This window comes from Pinus tabuliformis, chromosome 5_2 (assembly GCF_031772625.1).
Source record: "Pinus tabuliformis cultivar Carrire ecotype Pingquan chromosome 5_2, CPIR1, whole genome shotgun sequence".
NCBI classification, from domain to species: Eukaryota; Viridiplantae; Streptophyta; class Pinopsida; order Pinales; family Pinaceae; genus Pinus; species Pinus tabuliformis.
This window is the reverse complement of record NC_142306.1, coordinates 507,504,254-507,531,277: the sequence shown is the minus strand read 5'-3', so window position 1 is coordinate 507,531,277 and position 27,024 is coordinate 507,504,254.

Genomic DNA, 27,024 nt, shown 5'->3' with positions numbered 1-27,024 from the left:
TCTAAGGGGTAATCCATCTTCATCACTTTTAGTGATACCCCTATTTTCTTCATGGGATATACTTTCTTCTTCTTTAGAGGATCCCTCATTTTCTATTTCTACTAAAGTGGGTCTTTCTTCACAATAACTAGATGTATGACTATATTTATCTCCAAAAGAAGAATATGAACATCTAGTGGCTAAGTGAATCGTGTCTATACATTTATCACAAAGCAATAGCTTACCTTCTATGCAACATGGACTCTCATCCATGTATTTGACTTCACCATCCTTGGAGTGAAGATCAACATTTTTCTCACAAGAAGAAATATCTTCATTTGTTTGAGAATATTTCCTTTTAGATGCCTTCTCCTTTTTCTTCCTTTTCTTCTTATTACCAGTATCTTTCATAGGTTGTGGTTCATTTCTTGAGTAGAAAGGTTCTTCGACCTCCTCTTGAGATCTATACATTTCTCTTCCATATAGACATAACAGACTGTCCAAAATTCCCTTTGTTGACTCACAATGGCTCACTTCATCAACATCTGGTTTAGACAACCCTTTCATGATGATTTCCTTGGCTTCTTTATTGAACTCATTCCCCTCTCCATATATCACAGACAACCAAATGTCTTCATTGACAATCATCAAGTAGGCTTCCACTCTGATCTTCTAGATCTCATAATTTGATCCATTTAAAAATGGAACTCCCTCTACTCTTAGACAAGTTTTGTTAGCCATTGTTTCCCCTTGATCTACCTTCTAGAGATTAAGCTATTCTTGAAGGAAGTAGGCTTTGATATCAATTGTTGAAAACAATGTTAACACTAAGAGTGGGGTGAATTAGTATCAAGGATAATTTATATCTTTTTATGCCAATTTAATTTTCTTATTTAAACTTGGAAACCATCCATATCACTAATAGAAAATATCATGTGGCAGCAATATGAAATCAACATACAAGCACACACCATGAATATCATACACATGAGACACAAGGTTTTACGTGGAAACCCTTTCGGGGAAAAAAAACCAAAGATTGTTGTTGTTATTGATGTAAAATGAGAGTAGCTACCTTCTTACATCAATCTGTTTTGTGAGCCACCACTCACAGGAAGAAACAAATCCCTTTGATTGTTTTCTAGCACCCACTAGCAGGAAGAACCAACTCCCTCCAATTGTAAATGTCTATCCAACTTATCGGAAACACCATGTGAAGCACCATCTTCACGGATTTGTTGCAAGAACCAATTTGTAGCTCGGATTTATTCAAGCACAAAATTGTAGTAGGAACAAACCCCTAAGCCTTGTCAAGAAGCCACTAGAGATGGAAGCACCACATCTTGTATGTAGGCTCCAACCCACACTCAAATAGGAACTCAATGTTCACTATCATTGGTAGCCACTACGCTTGATATCAACTATTTTCTCTTCAACCCTTGGACCATGTAGAACTCCATCTCTACTCACTTTGCTCACTCCACAATAGCCTACGGTCACCACCACAACATCATACTTCTCTCGACCCTCTGTCCACTACACACATCATCACACTCTTCTCTGCCTTCTTCCTCTGCATAGGAACCTTCAGCCTTTCTCATAGTAACACTCACTCTTAGGGTCACTTTTCTATGCATGGGCACTCTACATCCTTTCTCTGTAGAACAAGCTCACTTGGGGTCACACAACAAGATGTACACTCACACAAGGCTTTCCACACAACTCTTCACTACACAATGTTTCTTTCCCCATCTTTGCCTAACTCTGCTCCTTTCTTTTATTCCTTTGGCGTACACTAATCGATACTCCCTCTACTGTCTTATATCCACACTGCCAGAGTGTAACTCTTCATGACCTCTTCATTTTTTTATTGCGTCTGACATGGCGATCACAAGTACAATAACCATTGAGAATGGGTAGTAGAGCGTTTCTCGATACTGGGAATTAATTCTTAGTTCACCTACACACTTCAACCAAGAATTGTCCTCTCTGTGAAAAAATCTCTTGTCCTCGAGGCTCTCCATGCTTATTCATGGATTCATAGAGCTTGACTGTACTTCGGTATGGATTCTATGTTCTTCATTTAAGTTTTGAGATGTTTAGATGAAGATCATAGGTAGCTTTCTCGGCTTAAGGAAGGCTCAACACTCTTCCCTACAAAATTGTGGTCCTTGTTGTCTTGACCAAATGATCTCTACAATCACCATTACTTCTGCAACCAACTCTCCTACACTTGTTTATTTATCTACTAACTCATTCATCCTTTAAATCTTGGTACTATTGTATGGAAGCTCCATTCATCGTAACTTTTATTAAAATAAAGTTACAATATCTCACAATGCCAATTCCTTTAGCCCCTTAGATCTTAGACCTTATTGCTTGTCATTTCCTATGACGACTTCCTGTGATCATTGGTATAGCCCTTGGGTGCTTCAATATTATAGCCATCATATCTCATAACTTTTATGAAATGATGTTACGTGGTCGTGAAGTTCTTAGCTCCTTTTGCTTGGCCCTTTATGTTTTACACCATGGTGTACGGAGCTGTGACTAGCGACTTAACGCTTAGGTGCTAAGGCCTTTATATCATGCCGAGGGCATATATTCCTTTGTTGATTACTGTCTACCCTTGGTTTCTTTAGTCTCCTTAACCAATGACCACCACTTCGGAGCTCCCTGTATCAGAACTTCCTCTTAATTCAATTTCAGAGGAGTTTTGAGATGTTGACCTTCAAAATTCTCATATTACTTGAGTGCTAGACGTGATCCTTTCTCTTGGTTCTTTGAACTCCACGACCAAGTACCAACATGACATCAGATCCCCTGCTATCAGAATTTTTATTCAAATGCAATTACGAGGGGGTTACGAAAGCTCCAACATATGAAGTTCTGACCTCCGAGATGATGTCATACTATTTTCATCTACACCACATGGAATCTCCTTAGTTGTGACATGTGTCACCTATATTTTCCCTATTAGGCCACCCAATTTTGTTGAATCCGACTACCATGTGCCCATAGTACATCCACGTCATGCTGACATTGTTTGCCACTTCATCTCCTTAAACAAAATCACCTATTGTCATGTGTCCTATTAGAGGAGAGAGAAATAGTCCCTTGGTCCATTGGTTTTGAGATGAATTTATTCATTAATTCCCTACACCTTGCAACCTCAATGCTTTTAAATAATTCAAATTATAAGGACTTACAAAACTCAAAGGTTATGAAATCCCTATTTACATCCAATCTACCAAAATCGGGGCCTGATATTCTAAGATCCTAAGCTTCCAAACCTCTGAGGTTTCAATATGACCAACCTTCCAAAATTCTAAGCCCACTTTGATATTCCAATATCCACTTGCTCTGAAGTTCTTACCTTCGATATTTCGGCCTTTTGAAAATTCACCTACTGCCATAGTTCCATGCCATGTAGGGTTCCTTTTAAGTAAACCGCTGAGGTCCGAATGCTCCGACCTCTGATATGCTACCTCTGATGTTCCGAGCCTTATACTATAAGGTTTCTATATGCCTACATGTGTCGTCTTCTCTAAGGTTCTAAAGTATCTAGGGACCGAAATTCAACCTGCCTTGGACTTTAAGACCCTAACTTTGACAACCAATAAGTTTTGATCCAAGAGGCCATTTATGGACTTCCACATATTGTTGGAAATATATTTCAGAGCACTAACCAACTATTCTAATTCCAAGAGCATATGAGCTGATATTTTTAGGTAGAATCACCTCCACATTCTGGCGCTCCCAACCACCATAGTTCTCTTTTTATGGCTTCTCTACCACAGACTGCAACAACGATTAGACTCCCCCTAAGTTTGACATATCAAGCACAAGAAAATCAATGCTAGCCCAGTTACCATCTCAGTTAGGATAGGGGACATCAAATCCAACATCTTCTACCACAAACTATCATGTTGGTCTAGTTAACATCATGCCAACACTCTTGCCAATTGTTAGACAATACTAACTGGCCAACACATCTCCCAACATCATTACTAACATCAATGCCAACACACTTGCAACCACTACCAACTGTCCAACAGAAATGGTGTGAATTGAAAAATATCTTAGAAATGTCAGGTCCTTAAGTCTCGAGAACCTCATGCCTTATCAAGAAAGAATCCAATGAATCTAATCCAGTAGGAAATGGAAGCATACTCTAATAAAAATCTTAGATTAGTGAACCCATTCACCTCTTTGGAGGGTGAACTTCATGAAGGAGATATAGATTAGGAATAAACAAATGAAAATTCTCATTGGAGGCAAGAATATGTAGATCAAATTCAATTAGAAGGAACCTCAGATATGGGAGAGGACCCTGCACTCCAAGCTACAAAGGAGGAATAGAGATATAAATACCATGAGAATTTCAGTCTTCGAAAGAAATAATCATTCCACAAGAACATTTGGTTTCAATAGAGGATAAGTTAGAAAATGAGGTGGAAAGATATGTTGACGGATCAAGAAAAGAGGTTTCTCATTCAACTAGAAACACAAGGAATTGTGAGGAATATTCCATTTTTGGATATAAAGACAAAAAATTAGAGGGTTTAAAGGGAATCGATGGGAAAACATATAAGAAATTAGGCTACCACACAAATAAAAATGATAGAAGTGCACATGAAAAAAAGAGATAAATAATTAAGTTCTCAAATGTAATTGGAAGATATCTATCAAACAATCCCTAAACAAACCCAAGACAAGGAATTGAGGGATGAAAAAGAAGGCATGTTTGGAAAATGTGAGAGAAAAATAGATGATGATTCTACATTTCCAATGAAGGTTGAAGAAGGTAATGCTTCCTCCTCTCCATCAATTTTAGAAGTGTTAAAGAAAAATTCAGGTCCCTCCCCCGCATTGACAAAAGGTAGGAAATACTACAAAGAATGAAATTCCAACTCCTAGAAAGCTCCAAGCTTCATTGATTTAATAGGAATTTCTTCTAAATCTTGGTGACTCATCCAAAACTAGGATCAACAAAGAGGAGATCCCTTCAAATGAATTAAGAAATTGAATCAATATGTTGAGTAAAGTCTTCTATTTGTTAGACTAGTTTTGGCATATCTACTAGTGGAATAATCGTGAAATTGTTTTATTTTGTTTGAAAAGAATAAGTAAAAGATTTTATAAGTAGATTCATACCAAGCACATGCATTGTATTTTAATATCTCTATATGATGTAATCACTCTAAGAATTTAGCCCAACTCTTTTAATACAAAATATATTCTTGGTTTATATATATATATATATATATATAAAAAATTTATAAAATAGAAATGAATGACAAAAAAGAATTCAAATGTCTTCAATCCTAACCACACACGTCATATATCAACTTCATCATTTATTAGCCTTATCCTTATCCTCTAACACCCAATTTTGAAATGAAAACTACCATAAACATAATAAACCAAAAGAACACCTAAAAATCATGTCACCCTTAACTTGGAAATACCCAAATCATACATATTTGATACTTGAAAATGAGAAATTGTATGTCATCCTTAGCTCATCAATACCCAAATCATACATATTCGATACTTGAATGTAAGTTTCGAATATAATTTTTCAGGTTCAAGAGTGGGAAGGGCTTACTTTTAAGTCACTTCACTACTTGTTCCTTCTTCTTCTTTCTTTCTTTCTTTTTTGGGGGACATTACCACCCTGTGAATATTGTTATAATAAATTTAATAAAAATAAATGAATTAATATAATATGTTAAAATGAAAGATATTGTAAGTGAACTCTCTTTTTCTTTATTCTCAAAACATTCCAATATGTTTCTCTAGAATAGAGATACTTTAATTTATTGTAGTATCTATGCCAATGGCAAGCCTTATAGAGGATTAAACACTTTATCCATAAGTTGTTACGAAGTCCTGGTAAAAATATGAGAAGTAGGAGGTGGAAAAACCTTAGTTAAAGTGTAATTTTATGGTGTAAGTTAAGAATACAAAAGTCTCACACAAGTATAATTAAACTATGGAAATACATAATTCTAATGAGTTATGATGGGTATAATGTTAATGGTAGTTCAAAGAGAATTGAGTGCCCTTTTTAACCTATTAATTTTTAACTTATTAATTATGCAAAGAGGTAACTTATTCTCTGTAAAATAGAGTAGTATTACAGAGAGTTGTTAGAAATTCTAGGAATATGAATATTTGTTATAGTAAAATTGAAAATCTAGTTCAAAATATAAGAAGGAATGAAATAGTATTCAAGCTATTATTAGGAGAATTGGTAAAACATTCCTAGCTAGCCATCAGGATTATGATAACCGATAAATTTAGAAAAGGATAAATATATTTGTTTTTGCGCCTAGGTCTTCAATTAAACTAGAAGTCCACTCTTGCTATGACTAACAACACTTCCTATATTGTCTCTATGATAATAATCCCTAAATTTACTAAGTATGACAGATTTTCCCTTGAACTATAATTGAATCAGTCAATTAGTGACTTTTTTATGCATGGAGGAAAAGGAAAAGAAAATAGATTCATTATAGAAAGGATAACTACAAATAAGTCAAATAAAATTCAAAACAATCATATTAATAACACTCATAACAAATATTCCCCATGAACTAATTATGAAAATGATAGAATCTCTCTCTCTCTCTCTCTCTCTCTCTCTATATATATATATATATATATATATATATATATATATATATATATATATATATATATATATATATATATAGATATATATAGATATAGATATATATATATATATAGATATAGATATAGATATAGATATAGATATAGATATAGATATAGATATAGATATAGATATATATATATATATCTATATCTATATATATATCTATATATATATATATATATATATCTATATCTATATCTATATATATATATATATATATATATATATATATATATATATATATATATATATATATATATATATATATATGGAAAATGTCAATTCAATGAGCTAGAGACATTAGTAGGACATTGTTCATTCAAAATACAAATATCCCATATAAAGGAGTAGTTTACAATTTTATATCTACAATTGGGTATTCTTTGGTCTTCCCATATAGTGAGAAAATGAGTCCATGATCAAAGAGATAAAGGGAAAACATGAGAGCCACCTATAAACATAGACCTGATCTATGAGAAAAAATATTACTCGATACGAGGTTAATGAGTTTACAACAAATATGGGACTATAGAAAAGAAAAAGAGCCAAAAGGATTCGAGCAACCTTGCACAAGAAAAATAACATGAAACCTCGATAGGTAACTGTAAAGAGATCATTACCTATTAAAAAAAAATAAGACCAATATATAAAAACTAGGATTAAGTACCTATTATGGTCTAAAAGAGGTAGGAGCCACGCTCCACCTGTAAGACAAACAAATCTAACTGCTTAGATCCATAAAAAAGGTATCTTTAAAAGAAGTTAATAAAATTATCATAGCAATATAAACAGCAATTTACTAGGGTATTGAGGGAAATAAACCATACACAAATTAAACACATAATTGAACCACTAGTCATCATGTGGGAGGTTAAATTTACCAATAGGATGGACAACCCCTCATCCATTTTCTAGTTCTTGCATAAGTCGCCTTCCTATCCAAATCATAGAGGGTTACTCATATAAAATGGTAATTAAAAATAATAAAAATGGGAAAAATAAATTGAAAGGAGGTTACAAGGTTAATATTTGGGTGGGAGCCTAAGGGAAAGAACTCTGACAAGTAATTTCCTAAGCCATATAAACAATTGAGTAAAACTAGAAATACAAAAAACTGGAAAAAAAAAATAATAAATAAAAAAATGAATGTTATGGATGGGTTCTCTAATGGTGGTTATATCCTTTCAAAAGAAGATCATGGTAGTGATAAAGCCAAAGGAAAATAAAGAGAAAAATTACCTGGGTTTCCTTGACTAACTTCTAGATCGTGTCATGGGGACATATAGTCTAGCAGAGAGGGTAAAATGTCACAAAGGAAGGGTTATGGATGAAGGCCACCTATCTCCTAGTTTCAGGGCTTAGTACCAGTGGGTAAAAACCAAAAGAGTGAAGGGAGAATACTTGTCACCAACATAGCAACTACAATAAATTAAATTATATATATTCTAGAGAAATAAAGAGAAAAGTTTAGAAAATAAAGAACAAGAGAGATCACTGCAGTAGCAACATTTCCAAACATTTTTGAGAGAATTCCAAAATCCCACCCATGGTGTCATAAAACAGTTAGTCACTAATTAAAGTAAGAAAAAACTTACACAAAAGGCACATTCAGAAGTATTGGGAGACAACAACAGTTGACATAAAAACTCAGTATGAAAATGAAGAGACTAGGGTAGCTTTTAGGCTGCACAAGTGAAATGTCAAAATGGTAGCTTACCCTATAGAATCAATCCTGAAATTCATTCCACTATTACATCATTCTAGTTCACCTTGGTTGTCCATCCTTTATGTTTCACATGGTCTACCAGTGGTCAAAATTTACAAAGGAAGCCACATAGCCCCAAGGTAAAATGTTGGTTAGGAAAGACCATGCTAAAGGTTGATGGTAAGATTATGTGGGTAACCAAAAAAATATGTTACTATATTCTACGAGAAGGACAACTAGCTTGCATCAGTCCTTGAAAACTAGAGCCCTGGTGGTGTTCAAGGGCTGACATTAGTGTCAAAAAAAGATTAAACCAATGTTTAACTTTGCAAATAGAAAATAATTTCATCATACAGATGAAACTAATCCAAAATCATCAATGCTATATGCCATTGACATAATAATTGATAACTTAAACAACTTATCATTCTTAATTAAAAAATATACTTATAAATTTATAAATTTAATTCAATTATACAAACATAACATCAATTTTCAAAACTAACTTATTTAAATTGGAAAATATTAATATAACCTTAAATGTATTATTTTGTTGATATAGTTCATCTTGCTTCATTCTTAAATTTGTCCGTATTCATGGAAAACTCTTACTAAGACCTCAATTTTATTTTGTTTTGAAATAAATATCATTTTCACATTATGTTTTTTCTTCAACAATAAAATTATATTAATATTTTCTATTATTTATAATTAATTTTATCTTTTTATATTTTTATTTATAGAGGATAGGTTATTGAATATTAATTTCATAATGAATGACATGTTTTTGTTTATTTTTAGTTTTAAGATAGACACTAATTTGTATTTATCTTACATGAATGGAATTATTTTCTAGTGAAGAAAAATTAAACCTAGTTCAACTTATGGTTTTTTACTAGAATTTTACTTAAGAAAATGCCCATAATTTTTTTCAAAGAAATGTGTAATAAAAGTGTGTCCAAAGAACTATCCATGAAAATTCCTAAAGATAGACAATTCCTAAATATAGAGCTAATAAAATATTTAAGGAAACCTCAAAACACAAATCTTAAGAAATATTTAATGAATAATATACAATAGGTTCTACATCCACATCCAAAAAAATCACGAAAAACAACTTTACTTAGAATCTATGAGCAAGAGTAGTAGGATATTATTATGAAAATTGTAGGATGAAGAAAAGAAAATGCAAGAAGAAGAGAGATTCAATGTTTTGAAAGTGTAATTCTATTATCACCTACAAATTAATTACAACATGACATGAGTGTTTATTGAGAATGTTACTAGCATCATAAGATAAAGGCTACCCATGGAAATTAAACAACAGCTAAAAATAAATGGAAAAATTATACAAAAGTGGGTTTTGGTCTATCCACACATACTCATATTGAGAATTTTATGTGATCCATGTGATTATTCCTTCAATAGTTGCGCAGATCCATAAGACAAGAAATCTCTCCAATTTTCAGCTAAATAAGAGCCCACATCCCTTAAAAATTTAAGGTAGATATTGAACTAGGATGGTTTAGAGCCCAAGATCATTCATATATGGTCCTTTGGTAGCCCAAAAGCCCCTTCATGCATGGGAATTCTCAATTGGATTACAATCCATTCACACTTGGAGCTAGCTTTAATGAAGATGTAAAAAATCTATAAATATTAAGTCATCGATTATAATTTGGTAAGTTTTATGCTGCCAAATTTTTGGTAAGAGATCTACTAACTCTCATGCAATTTCATGTATTGATATTACCACTTGAAAATCCTTTCACCATTGAAAATTTTGGTGAACTTCTTGACTTGGAGGAGGGGAAAAACCAATGAAGGGAGCAAGAAGGACCTGTTTGCTCTGCTACAGTTTGCAACATTTGATGGATGAAAGTAGGTCAGGCAGTGCTGGTTTGGGTTGCAAGGGGTTTGTAGTAGTTTATTTTATCCTTCCCTTTCATTTGCCTTATTCCCTTATAACTCTCGCTACCTCTGTTTCCTCCTTCCCTTTCTTTTTCCTTACCCTCCCTTAACCCCATTATTACCATTTTTCTCTATAATCTTTTAAAAACCCCCGTATTAACCTATTTTTCATTTTAACCCCGACACTAAGGTCTTAACCCTTTTAAACTACGTGCCTTCGCAATCACGTAAGCTACCGGGGCCCTCACCTATCATATCAACCAAAGCACATGTTTTAATTCTCCACCATTCGATCCTCCGCTTGGTGATCTAACGACGTACGCAGCCCCCCCTCTGTGAACCTACATGTACGATAGCCCGTAGGGAAGAGGTTTCCATTGGACCCTAAAGCCACATGTCTCATCCTGATTGCATCGCACCATCACGTACGTAAACTGCCCATTCCCGTAGAGCGGTGCGATAAAACCGCTTACTGCTGCCATACCCTCCTCTCGCACATTATCTCTCGCGTACCTTCCGCTCCCATCAACCGTTGGATCATTCCCGCCACGATCCAATAGCCATCGCTCATCTGTTCCCCTTTTCTCCCAATAGCCCCTCTGATCCAATCTCTATCATCCGTCTAAGCTATCTAATGGCTAATACTCACTCTCAGGCCCTTGTTCATTTGCCATGCGGTTTCGGTGTTTTCGACCTGTCTTGTGCGTTCGAAGGAGGAAGGAAGCGATCACTCACCAAATACTCATTGTAGTTAATACTTCACCCACCTCATTCAAGAGACAGCACGACCAATGATGAGAAGGACGATCCTCGACCAGTTCAATGACCGCAGCAGTTATTGAAATTCATTCAAATAATACTTCACCTGTTCAGGAAGGACAACAAAGTACCAGTAAATGTCAAATTGATTCATTAAAACAATCAAATTGTATAAGAGACCCATATTTTATTGTAAATGTGGTTGGTGGTCAGTTATGACCCCTCCACGCATAGGTTAGCAGAGATGTTTTGAAAACAAACTCTATATAAACCCAAAAACAAGATCTATTGAGGTTTGATGAATGTTATTTTGATGTAAACTTCAACTTCTGGAGACTGTAACTATTGTGACACCTGCAGCTTCTGGTTTTCATTTTCAGCTAATACAAGCTTCTCTTGCTGTTAATTGCTCACTTTCCACTTCTTCTTCTTTGTTCCAGGCTGTGCCTAGCATCCCACCTCTATGTTAGAATTTAGCATGTATTATTGAATGTGTATGCATGTTTCTATTGTTTTAATGCCAGAGAGCTGTCAACCTGTCTGTGCATTAGGAAATATATTTGCAGACCTCCTTACTAGTTGCAGCAAGCCATCACAGGGTCCTGTGCATTTGCTGGTGTGATCAGTCTTCTCCATCCTCACCTGTTTCTCAAACTGTGAGTAATTGGTAGTCTAAAGCCTTGTAGTTTAGGGGTGTTCACCCATGTCTGGGGTTAAGCATAGTAGAAGTGGTTATCTGTCTTGAATATGCATTATTTCCTTTCATTCATCCACCATTTTTCAACATCTTTTTGAGTTTGTAATGTTCCCGAGCATCTCTGATATACAACCTAGGAGAGTTTCTTGGGGTGATAACATTAATTGGCGCCGTTGCCAGGGAGAGGAGAATTGAAGCTCAGCTTCCCTGGGAGAATGACACAGCTTCAAGATTTGATGATAGACAAGGTTTGAACACATATTTTGGTTGTAATCATCTATCTGGCGACTCCTTTGGAGGAAGACCATCCTTTGATGACTCCACATTGAAGTTCTGGCTCAGTTTGTGAGACATACTCGAAGAAATCCTCAGAAATCACCAGCTGAACCAATGCCTGACCCTGGGAGGACTGCCAAATCGAAGAAAGCATCACAAAAGGGGGCATCAAGATCAAGTAAGCCTAAAAAATCTCATTCATCTCTGAAAGATAAAGTTGTAGCTGAAGATATACAGATTAAGGATTTAGAAATCAACACTCTTAATAAAGAAATTCCTTCAAATATTAATTCAGCCCCTTGTTCAGTTGGTTCCCCTTTGAATCTCAGTCCAAAGAAAGGTTCCCATTCAATCCAAAACATCCCTTTATCTTTGCCATCCATCACATTACTTCCTACCATTCAATCTACTAGTATTCTTCCACATATTCCAATCATGGCAGGACAACAAGCACCCACGAAGATAGAAAGAATTGTTGCTGCTAGATATGGACCTTTAGTCTTTCCTGTGCCTTTAAATCCTATTCCTATGGGAGAATATCAGAAATATATGCCTAGATTCATTGGTACAGAAGGAGTAACAACAGAAGAACACCTAGAAGCTTTTTACAGTTATGATGATAATTTAGATATAAGTGAAAATGATGTGTGGATGAGAGTTTTTGTCCAGAGCCTTGATGGAGAGGCCAGGAAGTGGTTCAGAGAATTTCCCCAGAGATCTATAATAGATATTGAAGCTTTAGATGATGCATTCTTGAAGCACTAGGGAGATAAGAAAGACTTACTGTATTATCATACTGAGTTTGGTAATCTGAAGAGGGAAAATGGGGAATCACTGCCTGATTTTAATAAAAGATTTAATCAGATGTATAGTAAGATACCAACTAAGGTAAAACCTACTCCTACCTCTACCAAACTCACCTATGCCAATGCTTTTGACTCTGATTTCTACCTTTAGTTGGGAGAAAGAAGATGTGCTACTCTAGCAGACATGCAAGATGCAGCCCTAGAAGTAGAGTCTAATATCATGACTATAGAAAAGCTAAAAATTCAAGCTGACAGGAGGAGGCAGAGAGGTTAGGCTTCTACTTCCTATGCATCATCTTCAGAGCCTAAATTAGATAAAATGACTAAAATGATAGTGTCATTGGCCACTGAAATTTCTAAGCTAAAGGTTGAGCAGAATTTAGAAAAAAGAAGGTAGCAGAACACATTTGCTCCAAGAAATCAGAATCCATTCAGAAGAGGAAATGAGTAGTTACAAATTATTCAAAGGGGTGAAGAATCAAAAGAAGAATAGAAGGTTAAAGCTCCTTTCCAAATTGTAGTCATGGACGAGGAACAATTTGAAGATGAGGATGGAATTCATTGCATGGAAGATAAAGGTAGCACTGCATTTTTGACTTTGGCTGCTTATGAAGAATCATTGCTACAAGAACAAGACAGACAAGAATGGGATAGAGAAGTTGTTCTAGAAACTGAGCAGCATCAGAGATATAACATGAGGTCGAATGCAAAAAATGTCAAAGAAAGTTCTGCCCAAAGAACTGCTGTCCAAACAGAGTCACAGAATATCAGGCAGAAAAGACCAGCATCTAATCCAGTCATCCTCAGAGCTCCAGTTCAAGAGGTAAAAGGTTCTGATAAATTACCTTCTTCTTTCAGCTTTGAGTTAGAAGTTCAAAAATTGAAAATATTTGTGCCTCTGGTAGAGTTGGTAAAGAGTGAAGTATTTAGAAAGCGTATCCTTGAAGCCCTTGATCTAGAAACCACGCAAGCCTCCACTGACTCTGTCAATTTGCAAGATGACAAGCTTGCCATTGTGCTTAGTCCTATGATTGAACCTGTTGATAATAATTCTCCATCCTTTTATGTCTCCTTGACCATTCATGATAAAATCCTCCACAATTCCTTGCTAGACACAGGGGCCAGCCACAATCTGATGCCTAAAGCTGTCATGGAAGAGTTAGGCCTTGACATCACCAGACCCTATCATGATTTATTCTCTTTTGATTCAAGGAAAGTGAAATGTCTTGGATTGATTAAAGATCTAGCCGTTACCTTAACTCAACTGCCCATGAAGAGTATGATGATGGATATTGTGGTAGAAGATGTCCCTCCCAAGTTTGGCATGCTGTTGTCTAGAAGATGGATTAAGAGACTAGGTGGGACATTACAGAATGACCTATCTTATGCCACTGTCCTAGTTTTTGGAGGAGAAAGCAGGAGATTGTACAGAGAAGCACAGTTAGCATACATCATTAGTGATGAAAAGAATCCTACAAATCATCCCATATATGCAGTGGACATTGATTTTGGATCATGTATTCTCCAAATATAAGAATCTCAGAAGGCCTCAATGCAGATCAGGAAACCAGCAGTTCAGGCCAAGGAAGAGCAAGGAAGTCAGGTTTGGGAGATGTTCTTTGATGGAGCATGTTCCATGGAGACTGCAAGAGCAGGGGTGGTGCTGATATCTCCACAACAAGAAGGCATTCAACTGTCTTTTAAGCTGGTTTTTCAAGTGACAAACAATATAGCAGAATATGAAGCACTGTTGTTGGGCCTTAATGTAGCAAAAGACAGAGGAATCAAGAATCTGAAGGTATTTGGAGATGCTGATTTGATCATTCAACAAGTTAATAAAACATTTCAAGCAAAGCACCCAAGGCTTAAAGCATACAGAGATTAGGTATGGAGAATCATAGATTCTTTTGATTATTTATGTAAATCATACATTCCTAGAGCCCAAAATCAGCTTGCTGATTCCCTTGTTGTGTCTGTTAGTCTATTTATTCCTCCCATACCTCCCAAACTAGTGTATGAAGTTTAAATGAGGTACAGACAATCCTTGCCTGATAATGTCCACCATTGGAAAGTTTTTAATGATGATGATGAATTAAATAGGTTCCTTCAAGTCATTGATGAGTTTTCTAAAATGCAAATTGACCAAGAGAATAATGCCTTGGAAGAAAACCCCAAATCCCAGCTTAGAAATAAAATTGGTAAAGATAGCATTGTCCAGCTTCCTAGCAATCATATTCCTAAGGGTTTAGTTCCTTTAGAAAGACTGTTTGACCAAAATGATGTACCTTACAAGGCTGCCCAGAAAGAAGACCAACCTACAGTCTATAAGCATGATATAGGAAGTCCAGGTCAACCTAGATATGTAAATTTGTCCACTCATTTGATAGCTGATCAAAGTGCTGAATACTGCAATTTAATGAGGCAATTTGCTGATGTGTTTGCCTAGGAGTATAGTGATCTGAAAACATATGATAAGAATATAATTCAGCATAAAATCCCTCTGGAGAAAGACACTGTTCCTTTCAAATAGAAGCTAAGACCAATAAATCCTATGCTTCTTCCACTGATTGAAAAAGAAATTAAAAAATTACTGGCTGCCAAGATTATAGTGCCTCTTAGATATTCCAAATAGGTAGCCAATCTAGTGGTGGTGAGGAAAAAGAGTGGAGAAATTAGATTGTGTGTTGATTTCAGACATTTAAACAAATGCTCCAAACAAGACAACTATCCTCTGCCAAAGATGGAGCATTTGCTGTAAAAAGTCTCAGGAGCCAAAGTAATGTCTTTCTTGGATGGTTTTTCAGGCTTTAATCAGATTGCAGTCCACCCAGATGATTAAGAGAAGACTGCATTTACCACTCCTTGGGGTACTTTTATGTATGCTAAGATGCCTTTTGGATTGATGAATGTTGGAGCAACCTTTCGGAGAGCTATGGATATAGAATTTATAGGAGAGAAGGACAAATTTGTCCTTATCTACCTTGATGACATAACAGTTTACTCCAACAGCAATCAAAATCATTTGCAGCATTTGAAAAGAGTGTTTGTGAAGTGTAGGAGGTTTGGAATTTCAATCAATCCCAAAAAATCACAATTTTCTTTAGAAGAAGGCAAGTTGTTAGGTCATGTGGTGTCTGCTGCAGGTGTCTAAATTGACCCAAAAAGAGTAAAAGCAATACAAACTTTGTCTGTCCCTAGATCAAAGAAGGATATCCAATCCTTTCTGGGAAAAATTAATTTTGTTAGGAGGTTTATTCCAAATTTTGTAGAATTGGTTAAGCATGTGACCTCCATGTTGAAGAAAGGTATGAAGTAAGATGGACTGATGCAGAAAAAAAATAATTTGAGTCTATTAAAAAGGCCATTATGAAGGCTCCAACATTAATAAGTCCAGATTACAGCAAGGAGTTCCGTATATTTTCTTTTGCCTCTGAGGACACCATTGCAGCAGTTCTATTGCAAGCAGATGAAGAAGGTTCAGAATATCCAATACCATTTTTCAACAAGAACTTGAGGGATGCTGAACTGAGGTTGATATTATTGAAAAACAGGCATATGCTCTTATTAAATCCTTGAAAGCTTTCAGAGTTTATATATTGCATTCAAAGATAATTGCATATGTACCCTCTACTGCAATAAAAGATGTCTTGACACAACCTGATGCTGATGGAAGAAGGGAAAAATAGATTGCAAAGCTGATAGAATTTAATATAGAGCTGAAGCCCACTAAACTGGTAAGAGGTCAAGGTCTTGCCAAGCTATTGGCTGAAGAAAATTGTAGCTCTTTAGATATTGATTTCTTATGCACAATTGCAGAAAATGGTCAGATAGATAAAGAAGAGGATTCAGGAAGCAGCTGAAACAGACAGAAAGCAGTCAGTGGCTGAGAATCTAGCTTCTTGTGATTGGTATGCTGAAATAATTAATTTCTTGCTGAATCTAGAAGTCCCTTTAGGATTTACTCAAAATCAAGCGAGAACCATAAAGCTTAGGGTAGCTAAATATTGCATCAATGAGAATTTGCTCTACTGGAGGGATCCATCGGGAGTGCTTTTGAGGTGTCTGGACAAAGAACAGTCAGTAGAAGTTATGTAGCAGTTTCATTCCAGCATGTGTGGAGGGCACCATTATTGGAAAACCACTGCCCATAAGATTCTTAGAGTTGGGTACTATTGGCCCACTTTATCTTCTGATGTATTTTCTTTTGTTAAATCTTGTAACAGGTGCCAAAGATTTGAAGGAAATCAGCAATTGAAGTCCCTGCCCCTAAAACCAATTCATGCAAAAGGACCTGTTCAGCAATGGAGTTTGGATATCATTGGAGAAATAAATCCACATTCTAGTGGCCATCGCAGGTGGATATTAGTAGCCACTGACTATTTCACTAAGTGGATTGAAGCAATCCCTACAAGGAAGGCTAATCATAAAGTGGCCATGAAGTTTTTGACAGAGAACATCTTCAGCAGATTTGGTTGTCCACACAAATTAGTCACAGACAATGTAGCAGCCTTCAGGGCAAAAGAGCTGGTGGATATGTGTGATTCTATGGGTATTAAACTTTTTCATTCCACCTCATATTATCCTCAAGGAAATGGCCTGGCAGAATCCTCTAATAAAAGCATGATAAGGATAATTAAGAAGCTGTTAGAAGACAATAAAAAGAATTGGGATTCAAAGCTCAAGTATGCACTGTGGGCTGACAGAGTGACCATTAAAAAATCCACAGGGAATTCTCCTTTCAAGCTGGTATATGGCACTGAGGTTGTATTTCCAATTCAACTAACTCTCCCTATGGCAAAATTCCTTCAAGAAAAGCAGGATGAGGAAGAAGACATGGAAAAGAGGAACACTAATTTAGCAAAGTTATATTAGATTCGAGAACAACTGGTTGAAAAGGCTGCAGCACATCAGAATAAGATTAAGGAAGGCTTTGACAAGAAGGAAAAAATAAATAATTTTCAGATTGGTGACTTGGTTCTGAAATGGGATGCATTGAAGGAAAAGAAAGGCAATCATGGGAAATTTGATGCTTTCTGGACAGGGCCTTTTATCATTTCACAGTTTCAAGGGAACAACACCTTCATACTGGAAAGTATGGGAGGAGAAGCAGTTTTTGATGGCCCAGTTAATGGGCGTTTTCTGAAAAATGTTGTTGTTTAAGGTCTTTTGGCCTTAAAATTTGTAATTATTTGGTTTTTATAAGTTTTTTATAGTCATAGTAGACTCCATGCCCAATGGAACACTACGCATTTTGGTTAATTTGTTTTCAGCTGGAAAGGCATTGATCTGCAGGTTCTTGAGACCTCACAGGGAGGATCTCATCCCCAGAAGGAGCCAGTGTTTGCTCTGTTACAGTTTGCAACATTTGATGGATGATATTAGGTCAGGCAGTGCTGGTTTGGGTTGCAAAGGGTTTGCAGCAGTTTATTTTATCCTTCCCTTTCATTTGCCTTATTCCCTTATAACTCCTTCTACCTCCTTTTCCTCCTTCCCCTTCATTTTCCTTACCTTCCCTTAACCCCATTATTACCATTTTTCTCTATAATCTTTTGAAAACCCCAGTATTAACCTATTTTTCGTTTTAACCCCGGTGCTAAGGTCTTAACCCTTTTAAACTACACGCCTTCGCAAATCACGTAAGTTGCCGGGGCCCTCACCTGTCATATCAACCAAAGCACATGTTTTAATTCTCCACCGTTCGATCCTCCGCTTGGTGATCTAACAACGTACGCAGCCCCCACTCTGCGAACCTGCATGTTTGATAGCCCGCGGGGAAGTGGTTTCCTGCCGGACCCTACAACCACGTGTCTCATCCTGATTGCATTGCACCATCACATACGTAAACCACCCATTCCCGTAGAGTGGTGCGATAAAACCGCTTACCGCCGTCGTACCCTCCTCCCGCGCATTATCTCCCACGTACCTTCTGCTCCCGTCAACCATTGGATCATTCTCGCCGTGATCCAATGGCCATCATTCATCCATTCCCCTTTACTCCTGATAGCCCCTCTGATCCAACCTCCGCCGTTTGTTTGAGCTATCCAACGGCTAATACTCACTTTCAGGCCCTTGCTCATTTGCCATGCGGTTTCAGTGTTTTTGGCCTGTCTTGTGCACACGAAGGAGGAAGGAAGTGATCGCTCACCAAATACTCAGCGCAGTTAATACTTCACCCACCTCATTCAAGAGACAACATGGCCAATGACGAAAAGGACGATCCTCAAGCAGTTCAATGACTGCAACAGTTATTGAAATTCATTCAAATAATACTTCACCTGTTCAGGAAGGACAACAAAGTACCAATAAATTCAAATTGATTCATTAAAACAATCAAATTGTATCAGAGACCCATATCTGATTGTAAATGTGGTTGGTGGTCAGTTATGACCCCTCCACACATAGGTTAGCATAGATGTTTTGAAAACAAACTCTATATAAACCCAAAAAGAAGATCTGTTGAGGGTTGATGAATGTTATTTTGATGTAAACTTCAACTTCTGGAGACTGTAACTACTGTGACACCTGCAAATTCTGGTTTTCATTTTCAGCTAATACAAGCTTCTTTTGCTGTTAATTGCTCACTTTCCACTTCTTCTTCTTTGTTCCAGGCTATGCCTGTTATACATTTTTCATTTGCTCTTGATGTTTAGCATTTGAGGGGTTGTCATCCCACCTCTGTGTTAGAATTTAACGTGTATTATTGAATGTGTATGCATGTTTCTGTTGTTTTAATGCTAGAGAGTTGTCATCCTTTCTGCGCATTAGGAAATAGATTTGCAGACCTCCTTACTGGTTGCAGCTGGCCATCACAGGGTCCTGTGCATCTACTGGTGTGGTCAGTCTTCTCCATCCTCACCTATTTCTCAAACTGTGAGTAATTGGTAGTCTAAAGCCTTGTAGTTTGGGGGTGTTCACCCATGTCTAGGGTTAAGCATAGTAGAAGTGGTTATCTGGCTTGAATATGCATCATTTCCTTTCATTCATCCACCATTTTTCAACATCTTGTTGAGTTTGTAATGTTCCCGAGCATCTCTGATGTACAACCTAGGAGAGTTTCTTAGGGTGATAACAGGACCTTCCTCAAGGGATTGGATGAGGCTTACCTTTCTTAAACCAATCCAATTTTGTGTCTCCTTTGAATACTAGGAAAGCTTTTCTCGTAAGGGGTTCTTCAAGTACCTCCTAACTACTTAGCTAATAAATGAGAAATTATGCATTTAATTATCAATATGGTGTACATATAAACGTTTCAAATTGTGGTTCGCTATATATGCTAGTACAACTTTGTTAATTGTCAATGGGGTTTTAGTATCATAGATGAGTGTTTTAGTGCAAGATATTAAAGTTCATTCACAAGGAGCCAAGGAAAAAAACCACTATTGTAGGAAATTAAAGGTTACACTTGGATAATTGAAATAACACGCTTCTACGTAGTAGGATTAGGAAACTTAACATTTTGACCCCAATCATAGGTAGAATAACTAATATACCTTTGTAGGAAAATAAATAACACACTTCTTTCTAGTGGGCTTAGAAAAATTATTTTTTTAACCCCAAAAGCAGGTAGAATAATCTACACATGCAAAAAGTAAATGACAAAAGAAAAACATGTAGGAGGTAAAACGGTGACTTGGTCAAGGTATTTGATGATCATGATCCATGGAACAAAGATACATATGAAATGGTACAATGTTGACAAATTATAATATAAAGAATCCAATCCAACAAGATATGTTAAAGAGAAAATTGTAAATTTGGAGAACAAGGTAACTGAAACACAATCCTCAAAAAGAGGGTAAATTACTTATTAGATTTATGTGTTGTAGTAGCATCAATAAATAGAGTTACTCATCAAATTGAAGAAACAATTTTATTTATTATATGGGTGATTTGCAACAAAAATAGAGTTGTAATATTAGTGAGTTGTAGTAGTATAAAGAAACAAGGAAACTACTATTTAACATAAATATAAATGAAACTAGAAAGTAATCTATGTGGTTATAGCTAGTACATAGCTGAGGAGGGGCCCTTACCTCCTTAGGTGAGCATTATGTTTTAGAGAATTAGGGCACCAAAGTTAGTAGCACACCATTCATACAAAGTAGATAAAAAATGGAACAAAACAACAAACTTTATATTGATAGAACATCAAAATGAAAATACACCTAACTCACCCCCCACCTCCCCCCCCCCCCCCCCCCTCACAACTCAAGTAGAGCATGGTGTTTTTATATGTCATGCTTATAGTATTAATTTTATTAAAAGATCAAAGAACAACCATGAGAATCCTCCTATTCTCATGTTGTTCCTTCTTGTTTACAAAAAAATTAGCAAAACGTGGAAAAGACTTGAAAAATGTTGGATCATTTAGTTTGAGATAGGAGATAGTTAGGTATTGTTTGTTTTGGTTAGCGATTCTTTGATGGTATCCAACTACCCTTTTTAATTTTCTTTAATGGGTGGTCAAATGGTTGAAATACAATATATTGATGGAAAATGTATGACTAGAGGTTGGCTAGTGGTGTACTGTAATAATATTTCTCAAGTTGTAGTAGTTATTCTCAACAATCAGCCTCCAGGGTGTTCTGACATCAAATTTTGCCATGTTGTAGCACTGATTACATGTCTCTAGACTTATTGTGTTACAAAACTAGATTTTTAACTCTCATATTACAAATATGTGTTGCAATACCAAATATTTTTCATGTTGTAGCACTAAACTCCGTTGTGTTACAACATTGGAGCTACAACTCTGGTACTTTAGTCATGTTGTCGCAACAAGATTTGTAGTATCAATGTCCTGGTTATGTTGCAGTAATGAAGTTGTAGCAACTACACCTAGGTGATGTTGTAGCAGTGAGGTACTTGAGACATTGCCATGATAAAGTGGTGTTGCTACAATATGAAAGTGTTGCAACAACACAAGAGGGTGTTATGGGAACTATATTTTGATATTGCTTTAAAATTACCCTCCTAAACCAACCTGAAGTGACTCCCATGGGTTCTCACAAGTTAGGAAAAATAGGTAAATTCCTTCTTAAATACAAAAGAATGAACATTAATGCAACATAGATAGAAGATAATTATACCTTGATAAAAAATGCATCACTATGGAAAAAATAGGTGATAGGGTGGTATGGAAATGGAAAAAAATACTGAAAAAGGTGTTGAATGGGTGCTAAAAATAATGTTAATTTGAGCCCTTAACATCTCCCCCACTTGAAATTGGTGTATGTTCGTATGCAACCACGTAATGAATCTAAATCCAATAGGGCATGACTCACATGGAGATTGTTGACATTGTAGTAAACTTCCCCTGCTTCATGTGATGAAAGTAAAGCTTTCCCTTCTTTATATCCCTCCATGTTGGGACAGGGTACCCTAGGGTCAATTTTGGGGCTAAAAGCCCATGTTTTGGGGCAGAAAGCCAAAGTTTTTGTATGTAAAATGTAAAGTCTTCGCAATTTATGGTCGTGGAGCATGTGGATGTAAAGTGTCATAAAGGGTTTCCACCGTTCTTGTATGTAAGTTGTGTCGGCTTTAGAAGATCTACCCATGGTCTGCGAACCATGGGATTGTATAAAAAGGAGAGTCTTAGAAGAGTCTAAGGAAAAAGTAGTAGTATTGATGATGAAAGTAAGGGGTCATTAGAGAAAATAGCGAAGAGCCTTAGAGTAGAAGAAAGGCTCTGTAGCTGTGTGTGCATAGGCCTAGGGTAGAAGTCCACAGCTGAGTGTGCAGATCCCTGTAGCTGAGTGTGCAGGGTAGTTAGAGTTTATAAGAAGACCTGAAGTATTAATAAAGAAGCTTACTTTGGAAATATTTGTGTTTGTTCTATTTACTTCTGTTATGAATAAATGTGATTATGTTATGCTGAATAATGGGTTTATGATTTAATGATATATTGATGCACGAATATGTATGTTTTACATTGTTATATGAACGTAAGTACTAACATTTGTTTATGCATAGAACATATTAACACATGTTGAAGTTATTAGATACTTAGGCCGATATGTGTAAATACGAAAGTAAAAGTAATTACAGAAGCACCTAAGTGGTTGGTTCACCTGTTTAGGGTCCATGAAAGACCGTCGTAGACCTTCACGAAGGTCTAGAGGCTGGCAAGAGGAAGTTATATCGATAAGCCCCCAGGGCTTATTGATCTGTGTGAAGATAGATAAAGGGGTACAAAATGACATCATAACCATCTCTGGGTGCGGAAACTTGGTTCCAATAGCCCCCCATACTGCTTCGGGTGAGACTTCAGTCCGCGCTCTATGGATTAATGCTGAAAGGGCCAGCAGTGTAGGGATTTTCTTAGCTAACTTAACGTTGAACCTAGGTCAGGGCCCACTAAGCCAACAAATGGTTCTGATGCCGGGACCAAGAAATGCATAAGGAGATGTGTGATGTCGCATCACTAGAATCTGACTAAGAAAGAAATTGAAGATTGGTTGGATAGAAAGATCCATGAATTCGCAGCACAAGAAAACAAAAATCCATGAATGACGAAAGAATAGCGGTTGGATAGATAACTATACATAGAGATACACAAAATCTTCTTATGTTCCTTCTTGGTTGAGTTATATGAGTGGATCACTAAATTGGCAGATGACTAGGGAAGGTGGAGGCTTGACAGTTCAATAGTGTGGACCCTGGAGTTAGTGCAGATTTTGGAAGCCTCGGAAGATAAGATTGCACACGTTGTCGATAATTAATTCAATCGTATCATAGGAGAATTTGTGACAGAGTTCACAGTCAATATTTCAGTAAGTTACAGTGAAGCAGAGCACCACTTGTTCATGTAGAAAATCTGTGATAGATTAACCTAATAATGTAATATAAATCAAAGCATAATACTATAACCTACTTCTACTATCAATTTGCAGAAGATTAAAGATAGAGCTGAACAATATAACTAGTGTGATAGAGTTCACGATCAATATTTCAGTAGGTTACAGTGAACTAGAGCACCACTTGTTCATGTAGAAAATCTATGATAGGTTAACCTAATAATGTAATATAAATCAAAGCATAATACTATAACCTACTTCTACTATCAATTTGCGGAAGATTAAAGATCGAGCTGAACAATATAACCAAAAGAAGAAGAATCAATGGCACAAGACACATGAAAATACTTTAGGGAAAGCCTCAGCTAAAAACCCCACACTATTGTATTGTCATACATGGTGGAAATACATAGGAATTATACAAAGCCTTAGCTCTCACAGCTAGCCAGCTCTCAATACAATCCACACAGATTCTCATAAGAAATCTTGGCTTCTCTCCAGCCTTCCTCTCTGCCCTCCAAGCTCCTATTTCCTTGCACCTCTCCATGTGGAATCTCTTGAGTATCTCATTGGCATACTTGCACTGGGAGACAAACAACTCCCCATCCTTCTACCACACTTCCATGCCAAGGAAGTAATGCATGAGACCCATGTCTTTCATCTCGAACTTGCAAGGTCCTCCTTGAAAAACACAATCAACTGATCATCGCCAATCAATATGAGATCATCAACATAAAGTATGATGATCAACAACTTACCTTTCACTATGATGTGGTACAGGTTTGCATCTGCTTCACTCTTTGTGAAGCCCAACCCAGTGAAGTAGTTGTCTATCCTGGTGTACCAAGCACGAGGTACTTGCCTTAGCTCGTACAATGCTCTCTTGAGTCTGAACAAATGTGACTCACGATTGAAGGTCTCAAAACCTTCCGGATGCTCTATGTACACCTCTTCCTCAATCTGTCCAGTGAGGAATGCAATCTTCACATCCATCTGATGGATCTTCCAACCCATCTATGCTGATAGTGCCAACATAGATCTGATAGATGAGTACCTTGCGACAGGATAAAAAGACTCATCATAGTCAATCCCCTCGACCTGTGAAAAGCCATGGGCAACAAATCTTGCCTTATGCTTCTCCACACTACCATCAGCAGCTTACTTTACCTTGTAAAGCCAACAGGAACTCGAAACTGACTTGTTCTCTAGTCTCGAAACCACGTCCCAAACACTGTTACAAACTATGGAGTCATACTCCTCCGCCATAGCATCAACCCAAATCAACTGCTGCACTACTTCCTCAAAGGAAGATGGCTCGGTCTCAACACATTCCCCAGTAAGGGCCATGTATCCAGTGTACTTCTCAGGTGACCTCCTCTGTCTATGCTGAGAAGATGGTGCTCCCACATTCTCTCTCGCATCCTCCAACAATCTGTCATCTTCTCTTGTGCGCTTCTGTCCATCTCTGGAAGATTGTTCTTGAGTGGACGTCTCCACTCCTTAAACCTCTGCATGTGGCTACTACGCATCATTCTGAGGCTCCTCCTCCTTAGGAACCAACAGCTCCTCCATAGCCTGTAGTTGGAGCTCCCTCTTAAGGGAAACTCGCATGGCCTTCTGCTCATGAAACTTGAGATCTCTTCGAACCACTATCCTCCAACTGCTAGGCAGGTACACCTAATAGGTTTGAGGTGTATCAGTGTACCCTACAAATATCCCCAATTCTACTGTTCGCTCAAGCTTCTTTCGTGCATCCTTTATCACATGGAAATATACCAATGAGCCAAAGATCCTAAAGTGACCCACATCTAATCTCTTACTGAAGAAATCTTCCACTCGTGTCTTCATCCCAAGTATGCGATGTGGGCTTCTATTCTGCAAATAGACCGTTGTGTTGCATGCCTCAGCCCACAAGTGAAGTGGTAGGCCTTGGTCATGCAACATTGCCCATGTTGCCCCTACAATAGTTATTTTGTTCCTCTCAGCCACCCCATATTGTTGTGGGTTATGAGGTGTCGTCAACTCTCATTTAATTGCTTCCGTTGCATAGAAGTCCTTAAACTCTTGAGAGACATATTCTCCACCATTGTCGCTTCTCAAGGCCTTGATCTTCTTCCTTGACTCTTTCTTGACCAAAGCTTTGAACTCACAAAACTTTGTGAAAGTTTGGTCCTTCTTCTGCATGAAATAAATCCAGCATTTACGAGAATAGTCGTCAATGAAAATCACATAATACCTTTGCTTTGTTGTGGATTCCATCGAGAATGGTCCACAAAAATAAGTATGAGCTTGCTCTAAGATAGCCTCTACTCGACTGTTTCGATCATGAAAGGAAGACTTGGTGTACTTTCCCAAGGTACAACCTTTTCATGTCTCAAATTGCTCAAGTTTACCTTGGGAAGTCCTATAAATATCTGCTGCATTATCTTTAAAGCCCCATGATGCAAATGGCCTAACTACTGTGCCACAACTCACCAATGTCTTGGCTTTGCACCAATCCTGCTTTCGTACTCAATGTTTCGCAATCATATACCTTTAGTTCATAGAGATTCTTCACCCAAATACCTATCCTCTTGCTCTGACCCGTGTCTATGTGTCTTAGGAATTCCTTTCCTTTACTGAAGACAACATCATAGCCTTTGTCCTCCAACATCATGACCGATATCAAGTTATTCTTTAGTCCAGGCACATACATGACATCTGTCAAGGTGAGAGGAGCTCCATGCTTCCTCTGAAAAGCAACCGTGCCCACACCTGAAACACTATACCTTCCTTCGTCACCCATATGTATGCACATCGTGAGGTCATTCTCCTCCAAGGCACTGAATAAATTTTTATCACCGGTCATGTGGAATGAAGCTCCACTATCAAGATACCAGACACAACCCATCATTGATGATGCCATGTATGCGATGAGGGTAAAGTCCATTTTGAACTGAGAGGCTAATGCCTCACCTTCCGATCCTTCTGAGGATCCCTTCTTAGACTTCTTTTATGGGCAATTAGTCGCATAATGTCCCATCTTGTGACAATTAAAGCATCTTACTTTAGACATGTCACCCTTCTTCCCTCCATGAGAAGAATTCAATTTGAAATGGGAAGCCTTCCCCTTCCCTTTCCTCGCCTTACTTTCTAAGGCTAAATTTTATTCATCATCATTCTTGGATGAAGAACCATCTCGTGTGCTCCTCCTGATCTCTTGCATAAGATCCGACCACAGTCGTTCCCAATCTGGCAGTTTCTCCCTTCCATTCATAGAGTCATGGTAGCTATTCTAACTCTTTGGAAGGCCAAGGAGAGCGACGCTCACCATATCATCATCGACAGTAGTTATTCCCACACTTCCAAGCTCATCTCTGCAGGTGGTGAGCTTGTTCAGATATGTGGAAATAGTATCGCCCTTCTCCATCTTG